We start from the raw sequence: 8730 nt of genomic DNA on the forward strand, positions 1-8730 counted from the left end.
TTTCATACTCTCCTCTTTAACAATACGGTCCCTCTCATTTGTAAATACTGAAGAAAAGTTCTCATTCAAGACCTCTCCTATCTCTTCCAATCAATACACAGTCTCCCACTACTGTCCTTGATCGGACCTACCCTCGTTCTCGTCATTCTCATGTTTCTCACATACGCAAATGTGAGAAACATGAGAATGATGTTTCTACTGCCAAAGATTTTTCTTTGATCCTACCACCAAAGATTTTTCATGCCCTCTCTTAGCTCTCCTAATCCCTTTGTTCAGCTCCCTCCTGCCTATCCTGTATCCCTCCAACGCTCTGTCTGAACCTTGTTTCCTCAACCTTATGTAAGCCTCCTTCTTCCTCTTTACTAGACATTCAACCTCCCTCGTCAACCACGGTTCCCTCACACGGCCATCTCTTTCCTGCCTGACAGGTGCAAATATTATTTGAAGTTATTCAGTCCATTTATCAACCTAATAACAGCAGGGAAGAAGCTGTTCTTGAACCTGCTGGTGCGTGTGTTCAAGCTTCTGTATCTTCTGCCTGACAGAAGAGGTTGTAGGAGAGCATTACCAGGGTGCAGCGGGTCTTTAATAATGTCGGCAGCATTTCTTTGGCAATGAGACGTGTAAATGGAGTCCATGGAGGTTGGCTTCCATGATGGTCTGGACTGGTCTGCACTCAACGTTCTGTAGTTTCTTAAGGTTCAGGGCAGAACAGTTGCCGTATCAGGCCTTTGTGCACCTGGACAGCCTGCTTTCTGTAAATGTTGGTCAGCGTCCTTATGGACATGCCAACTTTCCTGCACTGGAGGCGTTGTTGTTCCTTCTTCACCATCGCGTCTATGTGGGAGGTCCAGGACTGGTTGTCGGTTATCATCAATCCTAGGAACTTGACGTCCTCTACCCTCTCCACCTGCGCTCCAATGCCATAGATAGGGAGGTGTTCTCTTCCTTGCTTCCTGAAGTCAATGATCAGTTCCTTTGTTTAGCCGACATTGAGAGAGAGGCTGTTATTAGATTAGATTACCTACAGTATGGAAACAGGCCCTCCAGCCCAACCAGTCCACACCGACCGTCCAAGGAGTAACCCACCCAGATCCATTTCCCTCTGACTAATGCACCTAACACTATGGGTAATTTAGCATGGCTAACTCACCTGACCTGCACATCTTTGGACTGTGGGAGGAAACCGGAGCACCCGGAGGAAACCCATGCAGACACGGGGAGAACGTGCAAACTCCACACAAACAGTCACCCGAGGCTGGAATCGAACCTGGGTCCCTGGTGCTTTGAGGCAGCAGTGCTAACCACTGAGACACCGTGCTGCCCTAATCATTGCACCATGTCACCAAGACTTCTATCTTGTTACTTGATATCTGTCCTACCATAGTGGTGTCATGAGCAGACTTGGAGATGGCATTCATTCAGAATGTGGTGATACAGCTGTGGTTGTACAGGGATGACAGCAGGGGGTTGAGAACTCCTTGGGGGGGTGGGGGGGCTCCAGTGTTGGATCTTACCATGGAGGAGGTGCAGTTGTCTATCTTAACTGATTGTGGTCTGTGGGTCAGGAAGCTGAGGACCCAGTTACAGAGGGCAGAGCCAGGACCTAGGTCTCGGAGTTTTGAGATCGGCCTGGAGGGGGTAATGGTGTTGAAGGCGGAGCTGTAGTCAATGAGCAGGAGTCTGACGGAGATGTTATGTTGCCCAGATGTTGCAGGGATAGGGCTAGGGAAGTGGTGTCCGTTGCTGACCTGTTACGTCAGTAGGCAAATTGCAGGGGATTGAGGCAGGCTGGGAGGATAGAGTCGATGTGGGCTGTGACCAGCCTCTAGAAGCATTTCATGATTATGGAGGTCAGAGCCACTGGGCAGCAGTCACTAAGGCACCCTGCATGTGTGTCCTTACATATGGGGATGATAGTGGTCTTCTTGAAGCAGGTGGGGACTTTGGCTTGTAGGAGGGAGAGGTTGAAGATGTCAGTATGTACTTCCGCCGCCTGGTCCGCATGGGATCCAAGGGCATGGCCAGGGACTCCGTCCAGACCTGACACTTTCCTTAGGTTGATTCCCAAGGTCAACCTGTAGGTTGGCCCAAAATGCTATTAGGAAGGGAATTCCAGGATATTGACCTAAAGGCGTTGAAGGAATGCCGATACATTTCCAAGTCAGGATGGTGAGTGGCTTGATAGGGAACTTGCAAGTGGTATTCTATTGGCTCCCAAGTTGCATCTATAAACACATTTTAAATCAAAATATGTACATATCATGTCCTCCACTAAATACAGGTACCTGACTGAATATTCTGTGTGTATCTGTTATTCAATCGATCACTAATTCTTGGAACTCACTATAACATATAGATTCAATCACTGATAGTTACTCACTGTCCTTTTCTCATCTACAAACAGAAGCTTCTCAGATCAAGCCTTACAAACACACATTGAGTTGGCTACACTAACCAATTCTCACAGTGTGATGCAAGTTTATAGGCAGCTATTCATCCTTTCATCTCACACGTCAAAGACTCCTGCGGTGTTATTTAATCCAAACAAGATTCAATTTTCTTGGTTTTCTGTTTGTTTGGCATGGAGATTCACTGCGAGATAGAATCATGTCTGAAAGTCAAATGGCTGAGTCAGATCCCAGCTCATAGTCAACAAAATGACAAAGCTCTTTTGCAGATGACAAAACAGATTTGTCATTTTGTTTTACAAGGAGTATGGGGCCAGGCTCATCAAGGTCTGTCCACAGTACAGCCTTATTCCAGGATTAACCAAATTCACATCCATTGCACCTCCTCTGAGGTAAGTATATCTTCCTGAATAGGCAGAGTAAAACTGTTCACAGTTTTAGACATGATTGCTCAGTCAGTATCATTTTGCTACACAGTTCAGCTCAATTCAAGATCACTTCGACTGTTCGACCCATCAAATCTGCTCCTACATTCAGCGAAATCAAGACTGGCTTTCTATCATGTGGCTTGATGTCACACAATGGGCTTGGGTTCAAGACAGACTGGTGACAAAACAGATTTGTCATTTTGTTGACTATGAGCTGGGATCTGACTCAGCCATTTGACATTTAGACATGATTGCTCAGTCAGTATCATTTTGCTACACAGTTCAGCTCAATTCAAGATCACTTCAACTGTTCGACCCATCAAATCTGCTCCTACATTCAGCGAAATCAAGACTGGCTTTCTATCATGTGGCTTGATGTCACACAATGGGCTTGGGTTCAAGACAGACTGGCTGAGGAGAAAGCAAAGTCGAGAACTGTGTTTCAGCTTCGGCTTCAAAATAGAGCTATTTATCGTACATTAACTCAAAATATTCCTATATATACCAGCCTCTGATCTTACATGAGGCACGGACTAATCAATCTACTTAATGTGTTCATGCCCATGTTGCAGTCTGGTTTGGTGCAGAGTTCTAGATTGTTCTAACTCCACCTACACTATGCTACTTATGCCCAGTGATGTACATGACATCATTGAATCCTTCACACAACAAGCTTCAGTTGCTCACTTGATCCCCACATCCCCGATTCCCTCAAGTCTTGAACACACTCACTGACTGAGCATCTACAGCACTCTGGGCAGACCATTCCAAAGATGTGCACACACCTTGAAATGAAAAAATTTCTCCTGGTCTTAGTCTTTGTAAATCTCTTTTCCTGAGACTTGAAATTCCGCTCTCACCGCCACTGCCAGACTAAACACCACCTTAGCCGGCCAACCCTGCAAATGATTTGTACGCATCAGTGAGATTACCTCCGTCTCGCATAAAATACAAGGAGTATGGGGCCAGGCTCATCAAGGTCTGTCCACAGTACAGCCTTATTCCAGGATTAACCAAATTCACATCCATTGCACCTCCTCTGAGGTAAGTATATCTTCCTGAATAGGCAGAGTAAAACTGTTCACAGCAGTGGCAGGACTAGATGGCAACAAAGCTCTCTACAAGACTTCCTTATCCTTATTTCTCTATCTTTGCAATCCACACTACCCTAATTGGTTTTTCCTAATTGCTTGCTTTATCTGCAAGTTTACCGTTAGGGTCTCAGAATCACACCATGAGTTTCTCAATGCGCAGTTAGCACATTCCTAATAACACACTCCAGCATATTCAAGGATATCTAAACTCCACTGAACACCAGCATTTTCCAGTCTCACTCCTTTCTAAACAATTCTGCTTATCTATCTTTGCAATCCAATGGTATAATCTCACTTTTGTCCATATCACATACGATCTGCCGCTGCTTTAGTTCAGGTTTTGGCCATTAGATAGTGATAAATCTCTGCCATTGGAGGTTATAGAGTCATAGTCATAGAGCTGTACAGCATGGAAACAGATCCTACGGTCCAATCCGTCCATGCCGACCAGATATCCCAACCCAATCCAGTCCCACCTGCCAGCACCCGGCCCATATCCCTCCAAACCCTTCCTATTCATAAATGCCTTTTAAATGTTGCAATTGTACCAGCCTCCACCACTTCCTCTGGCAGCTCATTCCATACACGTACCACCCTGCTTTAATTAGCATGCTCTCTCTCCCTTACGGTGCTCCTTAACATCAACTTCCTTGAATGACTATGTGGTCATTTGTCCTCAGGCCTCATTACACAACTTGCTTCAAGTATGATCACACACTCCGGTGAAGTGTCTTGAACATTTTGCTGTCGTTCTCCTTGTCTGCTCACTCAGCTTGGTTATATCCATGTTGAGCGTCTTTGTATCCTCCACACAGCTCGGCGTGTACAATGTCAACAAACCTGGACACATGACCCTCAGTCCCCTCAACTGGAGATTGACAAAGTTGATCTCCACTGTTCATGGCAGAGTCAAGTTCTGATCCTAGCTGCAGCCCCCACCCCCAACTTGAAGCGAGCTAACAGAACTGTCGAGTGCAACTTCCTTTTCAAACTTCTGCTTTTCGGTTTTCCAAATGCCCAGCTGCTACATTCCCAACAATAGATTTTAGCGTTCGCCAGATGTCAGACTTAACTGGCTTCCGCTCCTAGTTTTTATCTCTTTCTAACTTTACTTTCTTCCATATGGGAGAAGCAAATGCGACTTTCCCATCCCACAGGATTCATGCTTGAACCTGGGAACCTTTGGCAGATCAATCAGAGTCAGTGTAACTATACCATTGCCTGATACCAGCATCAGAGTTTCCCCTTTGTGGAGAACTTAGCGTGCAACGTTCACCTCATCGTAAAGTCACGCAGAAAAGCTTCTGCAAACTGAGGAAGCATTCTGCTGATTATCGATGAGTAACTAGCACTCATCTTTCACATCGGCTGAAATCCGACAAACTTCCTTCAGTGAGGAAATAGTGAACAACCAATATTTGACCCTGAAGGGTGATTGGCATTTGAATCTAAAATTTTACTTCAAATTCTGTGAAGGTTGCAATGCCAATAAGTTTCGACTTTCCCTGAGAGGGAGTAATTTCAAGTAGGAATCAGCTGGCCCCAAAACAGTAACATCAGTGAATCTCTACCGTCAGTATTAAAATCAGAAAATGCTGGACAAACGCAGCAAGATTGACAGAAGCCACGGAGAGAATATATTTTGAGTTAATGGCTAATATTTGAGGAGGCGATAGTCTAGTGGTATTATTGCTAGACCATTAATCTAAAAACTCAGCTAAACTTCTGAGGATCCAGGTTTCAATCCTGTGCTAAATGGGACAGACTTCAAACAGAACTAGCAACTCAAGACTGGGCATCCTTGAAACGCTGTGGCCTATCAACACCAACAGGATTGTGCTCCGGCACAATCTGTAACCTCAAGGCCTGGTGTATCCCCCAGTCAACCATTACCATCTAGCCAGTAAATCAATCCTGGTTCAACGGAGAGTGCAGGTGGGACCTGTCAGGAACAGCACAAGGCAGATCTAAAAATGTGGTGTGAACTTGGTGAACCTATCAAACAGGACTACCTGCATGCCAAACAGCATAAGCAGCAAGTGATAGACAGAGCTAAGTGACCCCACAACCAACGGATCAGATCTAAGCTCTATAGTTTTACCACACCCAGTCACAAATGGAGGTGGACAATTAAACAACTCATTGAAGAAGGCAGCTCCACAACTACCCCATCCTTAATGATGGAAGAGCCCAGCACTTCAGTGCAAGAAGTGCCAGGCGTGCCAAGTGGATGATCCCCCTTCTCCACTGGTCGCCAGCATTATAGATGTCAGTCTTCAGCTAATTCAATTCACTCCATGTGATATCAAGAAATTGAATGCACTGGATAGTGCTAAGGCTATTGGCCCCTACAACATTCCAACAATAATATCCTCCAGAATTTTCTGCTTCCCGAGCCAAACTCTTCCACAGTACAGCTACAACTCTGGTATCTACCCGACAGTGTGGGCAATTGCTCAGTTATGTCTTGTACACAAGATGCTGGATAAAAGCAACCCAGCCAATTACCACCACATCAGTCTACTCTCAATCATCAGCAAAGTGATAGAAGGTGTCACCAACAATGCTATCAAACAGCTCGAGCTCAACAATAACCTACTCAGTGACACCCAGTTTGGGTTCCATTAGGGCCACACACTCCTGATCTCATTACAGCCTTGGTGCAAAAATGGAAAAAAAAAAGAGCTGAATTCCAGAGGTGAGGTGATAGTGACAGCGCTTGACATCAAGGTCACATTCAACTGAGAGTGGCATCGAGCACAACTAGAATCAATGGGTATCAGGGGCAAGCTCTCTGGTGACTGGAGTTATACCTAGTACAGAGGAAAATTATTATGGTTGTTGGAAGTCAGTCATCTCAGCTCCGGGACATCACTGCCACTTCCATCAGAATGGCCTGGAACTCATACGCTCCACTTTGCTGCAATTTCCAATGATATAGCCAGGTGTAGTGCCTGTCTGAAGTCCAGTCCATATGTGTCTCCTCAGATCCTAAAGCAGCCCAAGTTCAAATGCAAAAAAAAGGACATCATCCACACTTGGGTTGACATGTGACAAGCAACATGAGCACCACACAAATGCCAGACAATGACCATCTCGAATAAGAAATAAATCTATCTACTGTCGGTTGATATTCAATTGAATTATGTGTACTGAATCCTCCACTTTCAACAGCCTGGAGGTTGCCATTAGAAACTCAACTGCACTTGCCACATAAACACAGTGGCTGCAAGAGCAGGTCAGTGGCTTGGAATACTGCAACAAAGAACTCACCTCCTGACTCCCCAAAGCTTGTCCACCATCTGTGAGGCACAACTCAGGAGTTTTGTGGAATACAGTACACCTGCCTGAATAAGTGCAGCTCCAAAAACACTCAAAAAACGTGACACTATCCAGGACAAAGCAGCCCACTTGATTAGCAGTACATCCACAAACACCCACTCCCTCCACCACCAACATTCATTAGCAGCAGTGTGTGCTACGTACAAGATGCACTGCAGAAATTCTCCAAAGATCCTCAGACAACATCTTCCAAACTCACAACCACTTCCATCTAGAAGGACAAGGGCAGCAGATACATGGGAACACCACCACCTGCAAAATACCCTCCAAACCACTCACCATCCTGACTTGGAAATTTATCACCATTCCACTGTCACTGGGTGAAAATCATGAAATTCCTTCACTGAGGGCATTTTGGATCAACCTAAAGCAACTGAAACTTTGAACCTGCAACATTTGAAGAAAGCAGCTCACTACACTTTCTCAACGGGCAATTAAGACAGACGATAAATGCTGGCCAGTCAGCGATGCGCACATCCCACAAGTGCAGCACTAGAATGCACACTCAGGAACAATGGACTGACAGAAGAGACACAACAAACAGTGAGACAAACTGTCGTACCTATGATAATAAGGAAAAGACAAACACATAACCTCAACACCAAGGAGAGGGAAGCACTGAAATCACTAGGAAACGATAAGAACACAATCATACTACCAGCAGATAAAGGCAGAATGACGGTCATCCTAGATAAATCTGATTACATCCAAAAAGCACAACAACTACTTGCAGATATCAACACTACCAAATGAAGGAACTTGACCCCACACCACAACTCACCAATAGGATAAATAACACACTAAGGAATCTACAAAAAAACAGACAGATAACCAGAGCTGACCTACAAAGAATGAAAACGGAAAGCAACAACACCCCCAGACTCTATGGATTACCTAAAGTACACAAACCAGACATCCCACTCAGACCCAGAGTATCACTACCAGGGACACCATCATACAAACTGGCCAAAGAACTACAACAGAAACTGAAACACCTGATCAGCAGATTCAAACACCCTATACAATCAACACAGGAATTCTTGGACATCATCAGAAATATACACATAGACAAAGAAGAAACCAGGACGCTGAACCTATCAACAAAGACGGCATACTCAAACTACTGGACTTGTGCCTCACAACACACTTCACATTCAACAACCAGATATACGAACAAATCAACGGAACACCCATGGGAACACCAATCTCGGGACCCATAGCAGAGGCAGTTATGCAAAGGTTAGAACAAACAGTCCTACCACAAATTCAACACAAACTCTGGGTCAGATATGTCGATGACACGTTTGTAATCATTAAAAACACGGAAATAGAAAAAACACACCGGACCATCAACGCCACACTCACAGGAATCCAATTCACGAGAGAAGAAGAAAAGGATAGCCAACTCCCATTCCTAGACGTGATAGTACAGAGAACACCAAACGGAGAATTCAC

The 8730-nt window shown here is 44.9% G+C and overlaps 1 protein-coding gene across 4 annotated transcripts in view; it reads right to left on the bottom strand.

Moving 5' to 3' along the window:
• The window catches only part of LOC122551460 (sentrin-specific protease 2-like), a 425299-nt gene that overhangs the window by 262619 nt on the left and 153950 nt on the right, over positions 1-8730 (bottom strand). The window lies entirely within an intron of this gene.

This window comes from Chiloscyllium plagiosum, chromosome 7, assembly GCF_004010195.1.
Source record: "Chiloscyllium plagiosum isolate BGI_BamShark_2017 chromosome 7, ASM401019v2, whole genome shotgun sequence".
NCBI classification, from domain to species: Eukaryota; Metazoa; Chordata; class Chondrichthyes; order Orectolobiformes; family Hemiscylliidae; genus Chiloscyllium; species Chiloscyllium plagiosum.